The sequence below is a fragment of the Hippopotamus amphibius genome, chromosome 11 (assembly GCF_030028045.1).
Source record: "Hippopotamus amphibius kiboko isolate mHipAmp2 chromosome 11, mHipAmp2.hap2, whole genome shotgun sequence".
Lineage (NCBI taxonomy): Eukaryota > Metazoa > Chordata > Mammalia > Artiodactyla > Hippopotamidae > Hippopotamus > Hippopotamus amphibius.
In genome coordinates this window covers 101,067,901-101,085,901 of record NC_080196.1, presented here as the reverse complement: position 1 = coordinate 101,085,901, position 18,001 = coordinate 101,067,901, and positions in this window count along the sequence as shown.

Sequence of the window (18,001 nt, the reverse complement as noted above, 5' to 3'; positions counted from 1 at the left end):
AAGAATCAGTGATGCAGTTTTATAAAAAAGAAAAATGTTTATTCTAGACTCGCTTCTGCCATATTGTTGATTGTTTTCTAGTTTCTAGTTATGGATATAATCTTAGATAAACCATTAACTGCTTCTTCATGTCAAAGCACAGCGGCTGGTACAAAGTAGGTAAATGATCTATGTTAATTGGTGCTGAATCTAAATAAGGAGAGATTAAGCATTCATTCAGTCAGTAAACGTGTATTGAAGGTTCTCTATGTGCCCAGTACGTGCCAGGGGCTGGGATGCAAAGATGATGCTGAGATTTAGAACATACAGGGTCACCTGACTTGGATTCAAATCTTGCTCTACCCTACGCTAATTGTGAAACTTGGCAAATTACTTTCTCTCCCTAAGCTTCAGATTTCTCAGACAACAGTTAGGGCCAATCATCGGACTGTTAGGAGGATTGAATGAGGGTGTATATAAAGCCCTTATCACAGTCCCGGCACATGGTAAGCCCTCACCTGTGTTTCCTGGTAGTATCATGGAAGAGAAGATCAAAGGGAGATGAGCTATACTGCCAATATAATTTATTTCAACAAGCACATATTCGCACGCACACACACACACACATTTGTGCGTGGGGGATAGTGATTTTTAACGTTGGGGAGAAGGGTGAATATATCTAAAATTATATTTAAAAAAACAAACAATACATATTCTATATAATACACACTGTGGAAAGTAAAACTCAGCAATGTTTTTGCTGTTGCAGATATGCAGAAGACAGCAAGGATTTCCAGAGTGGAAGCAGGAGAGTGTAGCGGGCAGTATAAGACAGTATTTCGAGATTAAAATTTGAGTTTGTGAGAAGAGAATAAGCGAACTTGAACCAAAGACTCTGGATGTCCCTTGATGTTTCCATAATATATGAATTTATAAAATAAGGACAGATTTCAGTTTTCATATAAATTTAGACAGTGCTGCAACCCTGAATTAATTGGATTTTCCGAGTGAAGACAGACATGGCCCAGGGATGTGTGGGACAGGGCCAGGCGTGGGATCTGGCCACCATGGCAGCTTTGCTGCTTGACTGAAGCCCCGTGGCTGGTGACAGGCTGAGGTTTGCGTGGAGTCCAGGGCAGAGCATCTGGAGGATACAAAGAGTGAGTGCAGAGTCCTGAGTGCTCAGCCTGGGCTGAGTGGGTGGGCCTGACCCCAGAGATCAGGACCTTCCAACAGGCAGGCAGAGCATGACAACAGGGAATCTGGTGGAGGCAGTACTCGAAGTCCAGCAAGATTGGCAGCTGACACAGAAGGGCATCTGCACGGAGCAAGATCCTAATCTTTGGGCTCAGTGAAGGGGACTGGCCAAAGCAAGGTGGGTCTTGTTTATAGACCTTGAACTCCAGTATCTCTGAAACTCAGGTCTATGTGGCCACAGCACAGAACCTGTCAAGGCCACTTAGAAGGACCCAAACACCAGGCTGCTTAGAAGGACCCAAATACCTCTATTTAAGAGCTTCCCTGGTGGTTCAGTGGCTAAGACTCTGAGCTTCCAATGCAGGGGGCCTGGATTTGATCCCTGGTCAGGGAACTAGATCCCACATGCTGCGACTAAAGACTCCACATGCAGCAACTAAAAAGATCCTGTGTGCCTTGATTAAGACCTGGTGCAGCCAAATGAATAAATAAATAATAATTTTTTTTTTTTTAAAAGAGCTTTCCAGACTGGAGGTGGGACTGGGCCTGTAGGTAAGAGTCACATGCCACTTGCTGGGCGAAATAGAGAGCTGCAGAGGCTGGGAAACAACAGAATTCCTCCTAGAATCTGCACAATTTCTACTCTTATCTTCCCATTTTCTAATTATTTTTAATTAGTACTAGTACCCCATATTGCTTTACTTAGTAGGAAACAAAAAATCGAATACATGCTCTTAAAATTACATCCTGTATCTGCTAAACATCTGATCCAAAATGTCCCAGGCAGCTTCAGGCCTCAGTTGAATTTATTGTTTTCAATAGACAGAAGCCATAAAACCAACTCAACTTTTAAAAATAATTTTTATATGTCCCTTCCTATAAATTGACAAATTGAAGGCAATCCTTTGCCCATTTTCCACTTTTTGGTTTGGAAAGCAGTCCCTGTTTTTAGGAGTCTTAAGAGAGAGCATTGTTGTTGGGGTGGGAAAGTGGTCCCATGGGTGACATTTTTTTCTAATGAAAAATGCATTCCAAATTTGAAACAGCCACACTGGAAGTTCCTTCCAGGCAAGATCTCTTTGGAATACACCATAGCGCAATACACAGAACCTTCTGGAAAATGGTGTTCAGTCAATGTCACATGTGGTTACAGCAGGGAAGTTTCTTCCAGCAATGCCTCCCCCAAAACTGGAGCCACTGAGCCTGAGTGAGATACTTCATCCTTGAAACCAAAACAGGACCATCCTGCCCAGGACAGGGCCACTGACTTTAGACATCTGGCTTTCCATGCCTGTCTAGCTGAAGTCCTCTCTTCCTTTGAACAGCATGTCCTGCCGTGACTGGAGGTTCCCCTTCACATCTTCAAGCCTTTGCCCAGCCACGTCTCCACCGGGGGCAAGTGTCAGCTATTGAAATGTGACTGGGGAGTTCCCTGGCGGTCCAGTGGCTAGGACTCGCCCTTCCACTGCAGGGGGCATGGGTCCGTTCCCTGGTGGGGGAACTAAGATCCCACATGCTGCACAGTATGACAAAAAAAAAAAATGTGACCGAGTCACTGTACCACCACTCTCCCACCCCGCCCCATCTCCTCGGCACCTCCTCTCTGTCTGTATTCCCTGTGTAGTGAATGTCACAACTATCCCCCAGGTGTCCAAGTCAGACACCACAGTCACCCTGCTTCAAGGACAAATTTGTGCTTCTGTAGAAAATTTTGCATTGCTAGGGGACACCCCTCTGAGTCTTCTAACCCCAAGGGGACTAATGCAAAATTCCGTAAATGGAGTGTAACTGCCAGAATGCAAAATAATTCTTAGCTCTCGTTGGGCCCATACTGACCTATGTTGTGGAAGTTCAGAATCCCCTTCCCTGCTGTGGAAGAAGCTAGCTTCGCCTCCATTTGCATGTTCATTTCAACATTCCTTCTCTATAAATGTGTCTGTTTTTCAATTTCTCCCTTGAACTAGTTATAACATCTGCCGGCTTCCTTCTTTATGAGTGGAATAAAATCTTTAGCATGTGTTCATTTTATATCCTTATGAGTCATGATTTTACCTTTTCTTTTTTACCCCAAAAACTTATCTTTTAAAACTTTTTCTCACTCATCTCCTTCTCATCCTTCACTTTCTTCACTCCAGTTTTCTCTTTCTAAATATCTCTCAAAAGTGTCTCTTTTCCTGCAACCCTCCTGCTGCTACCCCAGTTCCGGTCACTGTCATTTTTCACAGTGATAACAGTCACAGCCTCCTAGTTGACACCTGTCTCCATTCTTGGGCCTCCTCCCGCCTCTCCCCACATTCTATTCTACACACTATAGCTCCTTAAACTAAAATCCAAATCCATTTATCCATTTCCTGTTTAAAACTCCTCAAAGGCTTTGCATCACCTTAGCCCACTAGTCATGTTGAGAGGTTGAGTCTTTGCGAAACAGTGTGAGCTGACCCTACTCACATTTGCACCTCCCACACACCTTCCTTTTCAATGGGAAAGTCAATCACTATTACTTTTTTTTCTTTTTTTTTCAGCTGCATTGTGTCTTCGTTGCTGCCGGCAGGCTTTCTCTAGCTGCGGGGAGCGTGGGCTGCTCTTTGCTGTGGTGGGTGGGCTTCTCATTACGGTGGCTTCTCTTGCTGCGGTGCACGGGCTCTAGGCTTCAGGGCCTCAGTAGTTGAAGTGCATGGGCTCAGTAGTTTGTGACACTTGGGCGCTAGAGCACTGGGGCTTCAGTAGTTGCAGTGCGTGGTCTCAGTAATTGCGGCTCGCAGGCTTAGTTGCTCCAAGGCATGTGGGATCTTCCCGGACCAGGGATTCTTAACCACTGCACCACCAGGGAAGTCCCCACTTTTAATACCTTTTAATACCTTGCTGACTTCTGGATCATCTCTTGCGCTCTTTCTTCTGCCTGCCTTTCTTCCCTATCTGCTTCCACCGGGCTAGCTCCTGGGTACCCATCATGTCTCAGCTTAGATGTGTAAGGGAGGAGAAAACCTTTTTCCCTCTACCCGCCTAGGTTCAATGTCTAGGGCCTGGGAATCAAACTGAAATAAGACAGATTAAAGAAAAATAATTTTAATTGTGCACCTTGCATGGAGTTTGATAGAAAAAATGGGACTCAAGGAGGTGGTCAGAAGATTGGAGCTTATATACCACGTTAAGCTAAACAAACAAAAAGGGGATTGGGGCTTCTGGGTCTGGGAGAGGAGGGGAGGAAATGCTGGGTCAAAAAGGATCTTCTTATTATGCACATAAGCTCTGTCTCCTGAGTAGCTCTCTTCCTGGTGCAGAGACATCTTTACAAATGGAAATTTGCATTATAAATGTGAATTTCCTTTTCAAAAGGGGAAATTCATACCTTATTTTTAGGCAGCTGAGGGAAGTAAAGAGCTTTTCCTACATCTGCTGGTTCTCAGTTACCTTTAGCTCAAAATTATCCATATGCCAAAGGGGCATATTTTGGGGTGATGTATTCTGATGTCACTTTCTATGGACAGACTTTTTCATTGTGGGTCCTGTACTTTCCCTACAGTAGAGTACATGACTTGGGGCTTGGGCACTGACGGTGGCCCAGGAATGCACTGGTAATTTTTTTCTAGGAGGATTTTGCAATAGTTTTAAACTGTAGAGTTTGACAGCATCCAGAGATCATCCTCCCCAATCTCTTCTTTTAAACAGAGAAGTTAATCTACATCCTTGGAGCTCACAGCTGTTATCGCAGCTTGACCCTGAAAGTGTAACCAACATAATCTGAGTTCTAGAGTCTTACTATTCAAGCATTGGCATCCCCTGGAGCTTATTAGAAATGCAGAATTCCAGGCCCTGACCCAGACTTCCTGAGTCAGAATCTGCATTTTAATAAGATGCCCAGGTGACTTAGATGCCCATTAAAATTTAAGAAGCGCTGTCTAAGGGTCCCACATTTAGTAACTGAGTGACCTTGGGCAAATTACTTAACCACACAGATGCTTCAACTACAAAGTGGGGTTTCTACTTTCTGCATACCTCATAGGGCTGCTGTGAAGAGGAAAAGATTCAATATACAGGAAGAGCTTAGAATCATGGCATTTAGTGAGGCCTTGACAAATATTAGCTTTTGATAATATGACACCAGACCAAAGAGTAAGACAAATCACTGGGATGTCAGACACCCGTATGAAGGGCCAGCTCACAGACTGGTGTGTTCTTGTGAGCCAAAGCCTGAAAATCCAGTTTCAAGATTTATTTTAAGGAGTTTATTTTATTAATGTTTGAATCTCTCTCACTTAGGAAGGATTCCTCTATTTGTGGTCATTTTCAAAGAGGGCTTGAAGACTAGAGTAGGGGCAGTTAAAAGACAAAATCAGGTCATCTGACCTTTTTGAGAATTGTTCTATATGTAAATATGTAATCTTGCGCTTTCTTTTCTTGATTGCTGTCTGTAAAGTCCTTATGTTGTCACGTGACTCTTTGCCGCTGTTTCCTCTCTCTTTCTTCTCAGTCTTCTCTATTGGCCCCTATTTGGCCTCCATCCACCTTACCAGATAGTCCTTTATCTCACTGAGTCTTTTGATGTGAACTGAGTTTTTCCTGGCGAAATGATTTAAAAGCCTTCAGAGTGGGATGAGTTGGTGGCCACTGGCTGCAGCAATAGTGAGAAGAAGCCAGACCAGACTTGGGTGGCAGTTCCTGTGCCCTTACACTTTCAATTTCACCAAACTATTGTGCAGGTTGGCTTTGAGAGTGGACTCAAGCTGACTGTGAATCATGACAAAGCCACATTAACTTCTGCAGTTGCATGGAGTGGGGAAGGGTGAAGCCCTATAATCTTCAACAAACAGCTATTGAACTTCCTCTGATGTCTGCCACTGAGCTAGATCTGGGGAATCTAGAGGTGAATGTCCCAAATCATGACTTTGAAGAGCTTGCTCCATGATCTGTAATGTTCTGTAATGATCAAAAGTCATAGAACATACTATGTTATGAAAAGCTTTATATCATAAAATAGAGTGGGAAAGCTGATAATCCCACCATTTAATCTGTTGGTATGCATGCTTCTATTTTACTAAACTTGTGTATGATTATCACCTATTTGCCTATTTGCGTATCTTCATAATTTTTTTACATGAATAGAATTATTACATATGTGTATCTTGTTCTACAACTTGATTGTCTCCCTTAACAATATATCACAGGCAGTTTTCAGGTTAGAATTCATAGCAACGCTTCATTCCTTTTAAGGGGTACATGGTACTGTTGAATAGATGTACCATAATTTAATTGTGTTCTCCTTGTATACATAATAGTGTACCTATGCAAGCATCATCATAGAATAAGTTTCTGGATTGGATTTATTAGGTTACTGGGTGTGCATATGTTAAAGTTTAAGAGGCGATGCAAAAATTCCTTCCAAAAAAATTCTGAATCAATTTACATGCCTACTAACAATGTATAAAAGTTCTAGTCTCCCCCAACCCCACCTAAGCCTTTGTTTATCAGTATGAGAAAAGGTGTTATATTTTAGATTTGTATTTCTTTAGTAGATTGAATATCTTCTCACATATTCTTTTACCATTTGTATTTTCTCTTTGAATTCCCTGTACCTATCCGCCATCTTTTTTCCCTGTGTTTTTTTGGTCTTTTCTTAGGTTTGTGCAAAGTCTGAATAGTATGGCCACTGACCTTGTATCTTGTACATAATACAATATCTTTGCCCAGTCTATCTTTTTTTAAAAAAAATATTTTTTTTGCCTCATTTTGTTGTCACCAGCCAGAAGCCTTTTAAAAAATTATCATTATATTTTCAGGTATGCACATTTTCCTTTATGGCTTCTGAATTTCATGTCTTGTTTCTGAAGGTCTCCTCCTCACCCCAAGATGATAAAACCTAATACAGAAACAAACTTCATATATACAGGGATGATTCGGTTTGTTTCAGGAGTTATATTTTATTAAAGAAAACACAACCACTGAATGCCTTGAATTAACAGGCAATACGTATTTGTTAAACTGGTAACATCCTTTAAAAGGAAGTTTATTTACCAAAACATTTACACTAGATTGAGTTCTCCAGGCATGCGATAGCTCTGTGAGTATTCTCAGTCATGTCATTTGATCTTTTTAAAGAAGGAAAACTTTACAAAAAATATTCTTTTAAAGTCTTATTGTACAAAGCGTATATAGACAGAGTCTTCTTGCTGGTTTCTTTGTTTGTTTGTTTTTTGATATGAGTAGATGTTGAGATTCTTGGTGCAGGATTCTGCATCTGGTCACCTCCCTGCACCACATGTAGAGCAGGGTTTTTCTAGAGAGTATTCTCAAACATGTTGCTGGAATTCCAGGTCTGCGTGCCTGGGGACTTGTGAAGGAGTCTAAGAGACCTCTCAGGAAAGGCACCATAAGAAAGCAAGAGATGGCACAGCTTAGGGGAGTAAAAATTAATGATGGATGAAACTGGCTCATTTTAGAAACCACATTCTGGACAGAATCACACTCTCAGGCCCTGCTTCTGCAGCCCTGGCCCTGCCCACACCTGCCAAAGCTGCCTTCTTCCAGTGGCATTAGCCTTTCCAACACCACGTCATCCAGCTTTGCCAACCAAAGTGCCTTTCTCGAGCAAAGACTTTTTAAATATTTCACGGTCTTCCTCTGTGGATATTCTGAAGGGCTCAAAGAAACGAAATCGGAGGGCAGTTTCAGAAGGCCTAATGCAGCCTGGTGCATGACTTCTTCATGGGGTCTCACGTGTGTGGGTGTGAGGCAAACCACTGGCTTCATTGAAGGTGGGTGCTGGGTGGCCTGAAGCACCTATAAACCTGGTCCAAAAATGGCTTGGGGATCTAGCTGAGACTCACTCACTGATCTTAGCTGTAGGTGGGCATCAGAGGCTTTGGGGATAAAGGGTTCAAGGCAGTTAGGGAATCACAGAGATTCCACAATATCTTCAGGCTGATCCTCCTCCAATCCAAGCCTGCCTTCCCACTTCTGTTTAGGGGGAGCGCAAAGCCTCTTCTGCCTAAAAATACCCCTGCTCCCTCTTTCCTTCTCATCTCTGTCTGGCTGGGGCTCCCTGCCCTTCTACTTGAAATTCTGCTCTCAAGGTGTCCCCAGGGGAGCAGGTGGGAGTGATAGAGGGAGAAAGCCAAAAAATGAAGGTGACTCTGGAGCAGACAAGGAACTTCTGCACACTGTAGGAAGATGCGGGAGCCCCACTGAAAAGTGGGCAAATAATACAGACAGGAAATTCACAGAGTGTATTAGTTTCCTACAGATGCCATAACAAAATATCCCAAACTGGTGGCTTAGAACAACAGAAATTTATTGTCTCAAAGATCAGGAGGCTAGAAGTCTGAAACCAAGGTGTCAGCAGGGCCAGGCTCTCTCGGATACCTATAGTAGAAGGATATTTTCTGGACTCTTCCAGCTTCTGGTAGCCCCAGCCATTCCTTGGCTCGTGGTGGTACAACTCCAACCCTTATACAGTTTTAAGTGGATTGAACCTGCAAACACGCTATTTCCAAATAAGGTCACATCCTGAGGCACTGGGGGTTAGGACCTCAACATGCCTTTTCACAAGGGACACAACCTATCACACAGAGGAGAAATTTCAAAAAGCTTACTCTGTTTATGAAGAGATGAACAAAACCATTAGCAATTAGAGAAATGCAAATCAAAACAACACTTTTCTTGCATCAGGCTTGCAAAAATTAGAAAGCTGGTAATGCCAAGCATTGGCTGGAATGTAAGGACAGAGAAACACTTGTGTTCTGCTGGTGGGAAGGAGTGCAAACTGGAGCTGCCTTTCTGGAGAGCAACCTGGCAGTACTTGTTTAGATTAAAAATGTCCCAGAAATTTGGCTTCTAGGAATATATCCCAGAGAAATTCTCACACAGCGCCATCGTGGGATAGGCCAGAGATGTGTATTGTGATCTCATTTTTGGTGGCGGGGAGTTTTTTTACACGTCTTTTTGTGTGTGTGATAAAATGTACATAACTAAAATGTACCGTTTTAACCATTTTTAAGTGTACAGTTCAGTGGCATCAAGATCATTCATGTTGTTGTACAACTATCACCACCATCCACCTCCAGAACTTTTTCATCTCAAACTGAAATTCTGGGGACTTCCTTGGTGGCGCAGTGGTTAAGAATCCACCTGCCAATGCAGGGGACACAGGTTGGATCCCTGGTCCAGGCAGGTCCCACATGCCGCTGAGCAACCAAGCAAATGCGCTGCAACTACTGAACCCACATTTTAGAGCCTGCAAGCCACAGCTACTGAAGCCCTTTCACCACAAAGACTGAAGACCCTGTGCCTAGAACCTGTGCTCCACAGCAAGAGAAGCCACTGCAATGAGAAGCCTATGCACTGCAACGAAGAGTAGCCCCGCTCACCACAACTAGAGAAAGCCCGTGTGCAGCAATGAAGACCCAATGCAGCTGGAAGGAAGGATGGATGGATGGACAGAAGAAAGGAAGGAATATAGTGACCTGCTTCACTACTATTTAAAAAAAAAAAAAACTGAAACTGTGCCCATTAAATAATACCTCATTCCCTCCAGTGCCTGGTAACCACTAGTCTACCTTCTGCCTCTGTGAATTTGACTACCCTAGGTACCTCATATAAGTGGAATCACACATTATTCGTCCTTTTGTGTTTGGTGTATTTTGCTTACTGTAATATCTTCAAGGTTCATCTATACTGTAGTGTGTATCAAAATTTCATTCCTTTTTTTGGTTTAATAATATTTCACTGTGGGCATATAACACACTTTTTAAAAATCCGTATTCATCTGGATGGACACACAGTTTGTTTACACCTTTGGGCTGTTGCGGATAATGCTGCTATGCACATTTGTGCTCAAGCATCTGCGTCCCTGCTTTCAGTGCTTCTGGGTCTGTACCTAGGAGTGGAGTTGTTCATTATACGGTAGTTCTATGCTTTTTGCTGAACCACCATATTGTTTTCCTGTGCAGCTGCACCATTTTACGTCCCTACCAGCAATGCAGGAGGTTTCCAATTTCTCCATATCCTTATCAACACTTGTTATTTCCTGTTTTTTGTTTGTTTTTTGTTGTGGTGATTTTTTTGGCCACGCATGGCTTGTGGGATCTTAGTTCCCCAACCAGGGCTTGAACCTGGATCCCAGGCAGTGGAAGCTCGGAGGCCTAACCCCTGGACCATCAGGGAATTCCCCGTTTGTTTTTCTAACAGGAGCCATCCTAATGACTGTGAAGCGGTGGCTCATTGTGATTTTGGTTTGCATTTCTCTAATGAGTAATGACGTTAAGCATCTTTTCATGTGCCTCTGTACTTCTTTTTTGATGAACTTCTTGTGTCTATTTTTTCGAAATAAAAATCTTAGGTATATCAAATAAATATCTATCAATCTATCTATCTATCTGCCTATTCATATATCCAGACATACCACACAATAATACCTTTTTGCTAGACACATATATCTAAAAAGATACAGATTAAACAGTTTAGAATGGTTGTCTATGAGGTGAAATGAATGGGATTTGGAGATAAAGAGAATAAATAAGCAAAGCAGCAGAGGGCCATTGAGAGGACAAAGATGATAATGTGCTATGAATTGAGGAGAATAATTAACTCAAACCTTTGCACATTAAATTCAAAAACAAACAAACAAAACAAAACAAAACCCAAAAAAATAGAAAAGAAAAGGAAAGGCAGAGAAAACCCGATTTTAAGCCCACAGTCCTTTCTGGTCCTGCCCTGTCCTCACCCTTCAGTGCTGCCTACCATCTAGAAGCTTATCTATCTCCCGGAGCCCTCAGGCCTCCTTCCCTTCAACAAGGAAATGCAAGCTGGGGAGCGGTGGAGGCGTGAGTCTTCTGGGTGGTCAAAATTAAAGTCAGAGGAACAAGCAGCTGCCTGGCTTTCTTCCCCTCCCCTGAGCGGGCTATGCTATGGCCTCGAGCCTCAGCCTCCTCTTCAGGGCACTGGGGGAATTCCTCCTCTCCAGCACCCCTTCTGGCCGTCAACTTCTCCCACACTGAAATTCACTGTGCACTGTTTTTGTTGTTTTTTTTAAATTAATTTTTATTGGAGTGTAGTTGCTTTACAATGTTGTATTAATTTCTGCTGTACAGCAAAGTGAATCAGTTATACGTATACACATATCCCCTCTTTTTTGGATTTCCTTCCCATTTAGGTCACCCCAGAGCACGGAGTTCCCTGTGCTGTACAGTCAGTTCTCATCAGTTACCTATTTTATACATAGGAGTGTGTGTATGTCAGTCCCAGTCTCCCGATTCTTCATTCTCATCCCTGGGCCAGCAGAACCCCCAGCCCCGCCGCAGTGGGTACTGTGAGCCGCTGGCAGGCACCGCCCTCGTTTGCAGGCAGAGAGGAGACAGGTTGTTCTCCATCAGGTGACCTCAGTTGGTCTGAAACTCAGGGAGGAAATTAAAGGAAGTTAATTTTTCTCAGGAAGCTGCCACTTGGACAGCTTTGGTGGTGTTCTCTGGCGTTTCAGCATTTCCAGTGCCAGTTGAGACCAGTTGGTACAGAAAGAAGGAATTTGTTAAAAGGTGTCGTCAATTTTTAAAAAAACTCAAGAGAAGGTGGAATCGAAGGTTGTGGGCTGGGGAGAGCAGAAAGTTCTGTTTGTTTTAACTCCACTTAAATACTTGGCTTCTTTTGAATAAATACCACGAATGGCACTTGCCAGAAATCAACTTTAATAGCACGTATGTGTGAGTATCAGCCCAAAGTGCTGCGCTGGAAAGGCTGACAGCTCTTCTAAGAGCAATTTCCCTCACCAGGATGTGTGAGAGAAGACTGATCTCTATTATTCACTTTACAGCAGGGATGCTTACCATTCTGCTCCACTTAGGAAACAAGGAACTGGACATCTTTTAATTAAATGACTTGGATTGTGTTCGTAGTGACTACTGCCCTTCGAGCCAGCGCTGAGCAGAAGGTGGGGCAGAACAGCGGCTCACCATCTGGGAGTCCCACAGGGTGGAGGGCTCAGCCTCAGGGCTTACAGAGTTTACCTCTTTGAACTTGCAGATGACTTGGCTGACTCAGTGAAAGTCAATTTGCACTAAAGGAAACAAATTTGGAGATTAGAGGCAGGACTTCTGGAAAATTACAGGTGATAAATGTCCCTCGGGAGCGGGAGGGTGCCCCTTCTACCTTCTTAGCATCAGCACTCAGGTCCAGAGTAAAAAACAAGCCACATTAGCTGCAGGGGAAAATAAATTCAGGAATTCAAACTCCATTTCCCGATTTACTTCAGCGAGCTCTTTTCAGTATATAAATCAGCACTGGTTGGTTTTAGTGCCATTTCAAAAACTGCAAAAACAAAATATAGGGAAAAAAATGAAAAGGTGTATCATTGGAAAAAAGAACTATGACATGTATTGCTCTAAACTAATCTCAGTTCAACAGTCTTTACTGCTACTAGAAAACCTAACATGTGCATATATAATAGTACATATAAAAAAAACTATAACAAAATTACTATTTGTTTCTAGTGAATCCTACCTATGCTGGCACGTAAGGGGATGATCCAAGAACTGTACTGGCTGGAATTTGCACCTATTGGACCTCATAATTTTCAGGAAGTGCAAGAAATCATGTGGGCACAGTGACATTTGGAGAGACTTTCAACAGCCCTTCTCAAGTCAGTAGAGATGGCATTTGCAACCTGGGTTGAGGTGCAGAGAACTGAGTAGGACAGACTTTTAACCTGCATGCACACGCATACACGCGCACATGCGCACGCATACACGCGCACATGCGCGCGCGCGCACACACACACACACACACACACACACACACCCTGTACATTGCTTGGCATGACTGGCCTGGTGCTGGGTCCACCTCAGTGAAATTCTCCAGCATCCTGCATGATTTTTCCATGAAAATAGCACTGGGTATCACCAGGAAAAGGCCCAAAGCTGCTTCGTGGAATCAAAGACGCTAGGGTCATATGCTTTTCAGAACACAGGTGCTGGAGGCTGTGATAGTAACTCCCTGAAGAGAATGGAGGAAAGTCTGTGGTTTAATAGTTTGGGAGGGGCTGCATCCTTTGTGTCCCTGTAAGAAATGTTCCTTAGCATTGAAGGGGAGCAGAATATGCCACCCTCCCAGCTGTGCCATTTTGCCACGTGGATTATTTTGAGCTGAAGTCCCTCAAGATCCAGCAGACTCAGGAAGAGCTCTTACCTCTCCCTTAATGACCTAAAAGAATGTAGATGGGGGCCTGACCCAGAAATAAGTTTTTATCTGAATGACCTATCAGTAGGGCAAGGCAAACACCTATTATCAAAATCTGTTCTTCTTATCGTCCTGGAAGTTATCTCCCTCCCCTTTGAAGCCCCAGACCCCTGTCTCATCCTACAGCTCAGGATAGTATATAAGCCTCCATTGCCTGGCTGCCTTTGCGTCTCATAATTTTATGGGGATCCCGTATGTACAAAATAAAAATTTGTTTTTCTCCTGTTAATCTGTCATGTCAATTGAATTACTAGACCAGCCAAAGAACCTAGAAGGAGGGAAAGAAATTTCCCACCCCCTGACAGCGTATTACCATGTTGGAAGTCCCGCAGCAAAGGAACAGGTTTAACTTTGAGATGGTTTGTGAGATAGTCTTCCAGGACATAGCAGTTTGCAAAATGCTGTTGAGGGGTCAGAGATGGGAGGATTTCCAGAGTTTGAGAAGGTAACCAACCATAACATATGGCCAGGGGAGCTCCCGGAAAGAGCCCTGCTGACTCCTCCCATCTAGGTGGGAAAGCTGAACAGGAGAAAGCATTTAGTAGTGAAAATCAGGAGTGATTCCTTAGCAATGACCTTGAGAAATGTCAATCATGCACTTGAGACAAACAGGCACCCGGAGGAGCCCTAGCTCCCACCTTTGGTTCAGCCCCAGCGGAGGGCTTCCCACAGGTTTGAATCAGGAAGCGCCATCCAGGTGAGGAGGAGGCACTTTGAGCCCTCATAGGGTGACCAACTTCTTGGGTTTGTCCAGGACGCTCCCAGTTTTAGCTCTGAAGGTCTCCTGTTCCAGGACTCCCCTCTGTCCTGGGCAAACCTGCACCTTTAGTCACCTTAGCTCGCCATCTAGAAAAAGCAGAGAATTCAATTCAATCTCGTTTTGAAAAGAAAATAATTAGAGGTTGGCTACAGGGGCTGGGAGAGACTGCCTTTATCTTGGTAATTCCCTCTCGGCTTATTTTTGTTACCTCTTATCTGTTTCCTGGTAGTAAATCTCTTAGAAAGCAAATGGACTGTGGGCTCACTCTAGGCTGGGTCGGGTGTGGTAGCTGGGACACTGGTTCTTACTCTGCAGTTGGCTCAGAAAAGAGGAAATCTCTAAGGCTAGAGTGGCTGATGGCAGCTTTGAGCAAGAAAGGAACGCAGGCTACATTCTGGGGCCAGTGAGAAGGCAGGACAGGCTGTTGTTGGAGCTGGTTTGGGCCCTGAGTGCCTGAGGGTGGGAGAGCCTTCCCTAGCGGCACTCAGCTCAGCCCTTTTAGGTCGAGTTCAGCATCATTGGGTCTTTCACTATTCCCCGCACATCAGACCTTCCCCACTATGCGCTTGCGTGGATTAATCCCACATTTTGCCTGATATCTAGAAGGGAACAAGAACCTCGGCCTAAACACTAAAATTTGTCTTGGGTCCTTTTCATGCCACACTTTTCCTCCTTTTCTTCCTCCTTCCCTTCTTTCTTTCTTCCTCTTTTCTTTCCTCTCTCCTTCCTTGCCTTCCATTGTTTTCATTTTCCTTTCTTTTTAGGGCTCAATTTAAAAATCCCCATCACCTTAAAGCCCAAGTGCCACTACTGCCCCCATGTGTATCATGGATGGAAGAACTCAGTCCCAGTATTGTCCACACAACTGGAGAGAACCAAAGACCTTGGGACATGCCAACAGAACTGTGGATAGAGCCAAAAGGCCATTGATCAAACAATGTCAGCCAAGGACATACGTGTCAACTGGAGTGACATTTCAGATGGGGTAGCTTGACTGGCGTTTGGGAAGTCATACAACTCTGGCTGACTGAGGATTTCCCTAAGAGACCTTGATCATGTCTGTGTACAATGAGCTACTGCAGGATTTTGTCTTCAGCTCTGATACACACACAGGGGCAGGACTGTGTCTGTCTTAATCGACTTGAATGTTTAATGCCTAGAACAGCACCTGGCCCATATTTATTGGAACATATATGGGAGTAAGAGTCATATCACAGTTACATGCATATTATAATTATACGTGCACATGTAACAGTATTTGTTACATTTTTACTATGTGCTAGGAGTGGTTCTAAGTATATGTATTATTTTACGTATTCATCACAAGCATCTTATGAATTATTACCTGCAATTTACAAACAAGGAAATGAAGGCACAAGATAGGCAACTTGCCTAAGTTAAGTGTCAGGGTCAGGACTTGAATCCAGGCTGTCTGGTTCCAGAGCACTCTTATGGACCCTTATATTATACGTGTCCCATTTATGTGCATCTGTATCTCATTGTAGTATAAGAGCATCTGCTGTTAGCACAGTGAAATGCACTTTTAATAAAAAAAAAAAACATTATGGGATCATTTTTTGAGTTCTCAAAACTATTCCAGTGTTCTTTAATGTCCTTAACTACTAAATGCCCCCCATAAAATAGTGTGTGCATATATGGCAAAGGGAAATGTTTTGGAAAATCAGCCTTGCCTATTCCTATTTTGCCTTTTTGGGTAGCAGCCTTTGACCTAGTTCTCCCCAAGCATCCATTTACCTTGGGTCCAGGGAGGGGGAGTGTATGGACTGGGAGATCGATCACATCGCAGTGTGCATGCTGGGAATAGGAGATAGCATTCAGCCTCTGGTACGCAAAGGAGAATTAAGAGAAGATTTTCCCAGTTCATTCCACCTCCCAGTCCTTTTTTCCCTTTTATATCGTGAGGCCAATTCTGGATAACCTAGCCCATATAGTTCTCCTGCTGAAGAGGGTGGACATGATATGATAGTGAAAACAGATTCATTGCCAGATGATGGAAGCGGGGAAGCCCCAAGGGATTACAGCCTAAGAGGCCTGAAGAGGAAGGAAGGAGGCCTGGAGTATGTTGTGTTGTGACTGGATTTTTGCCTAATTTGGCTTTGGCCAAATGTGAAGAAAAGCCAAAAGCAGAAGAAGGGCTCTGTCAAACCAAGATGCTTATTAGGACCCTGAAAATATCTCTGAATCCGTTCTCAGACCTGCCCAGCTCAACCTGGGAAGCAGCTGTGCCAATGGCACTGGATAGAGAGGGAGCCCTGGGCTGAACTAGCCCCGTCTGCCTGGGATCCCCCATTACAGGAGGCTGAGCTGAGAGCCATGGAACCATCCCCAGGCCCTCAGTGGTAGGGGAAAGAGATATCAGAGCTGAGGGTGGAATTGGTGGAAGCCTACCAGAGCAGAGGACCCCCAGGACAGCCGGCTGACTGGAGGAGAGGAGAGGAAAGGACAGAGGCTCGGGGGTCTACAGCAGTAAGGGTTGAATAAGTTTGGGGGCTGCTGGTGAGCCAGTGTGTACCATCAGAGCAATGCTCAAACCAGGAATGACCAGATCATAATTTACGCTAGCTGAAGAACTCACCCTAGAACAATGGCAGAGCAAACAGTTACATGTTCCTCCCCTAGATGTCCAGGGATTATCTGCAGGGGAGAAAGCGGGGGAAGTTGAAGCTATCTGAGAGCTGAGCCCCTTTATCCAAGACTTACTGGATACATCTCAAAATATTGTTGACGTTATTCAGATTGGATTTAGTCTTAAACAGGTTTGGACATTTTGTTTAAATTTTTTAAATCATGGGAGGGAAGCCAGATTACTTAAGAAAAAAAATACATTTTCCCTATGTGTAGATTAAAGGTTGCAATCCTGATACAATATACACACTCAGGCACATCCATTGTAGGGGAGGAAGACGTTTCTTCTACCTTCAGAGGTTCTTTTGGCTGCTCCGATTATCAAATCGATATGAAACTGATTAAAAGGAGAAAAACCAAATTTAGTTTTGTACATATGGGAATCCCACACACATAAGGCGTTCAAAGACAAAGATAAGATGAGGCCTACATGCTAAGGAATGGGATATCCTTAGCTATCCTGAGCTAAGGAATGAGATAGGGGCCTGGAACTTCCAGGGACAGGAGGGTAATTTATAGGATGATAAGAAGTACAGAGGTTGGGTAATTAGATGTTTGCCCTGTCATACATATGGGCCACTCATTTAAAATTTATCTCTGATACTAGCTCTTACTGTGGGAAAGACCCCCAATTTATGGTCTTCTAGATAGTTGAGGGAAGGGCAAATTTTCTCTTGAACTCACAGGGTCACAATTACCTTTAGCTCAAAATAATCCTCATGTCACCTGAAACTAACACGACATTGTAAATCAACTATACTTCAATTAAAAAAAAATAATAATAATCCTCCTGCAAAAGTGACACATTTAGAGGAGGCTTGTTGTGAACCCCTTCAACATCCAGAATCATGTCTATATTGGTTCTTCTGATTTCACTCTGAGCTGTGTCTTTATTGTCTCAATTATTTGCTTTGCAGGCATCCACTCCCTGAAGGCAGTAGCTGTCTACACTAAAGAGAGACACGCTGGTAAAGGGCCATTGGATTGACAGAAGAATCAGCCAACTGGGGGACTTCCCTGGTGGTCCAGTGGTTAAGACTCCGCCCTTCCAACGCAGGGAACATGGGTTTGATCCCTGATTGGGGAAATAAGATCCCACGTGCTGTGTGGCACGACAAAATAAATAAATTAATAAATAAATAAACAAACAAAAGTCGGCCAATTAGTGACAGCACTGTTTGGCATAAAGATTATTTT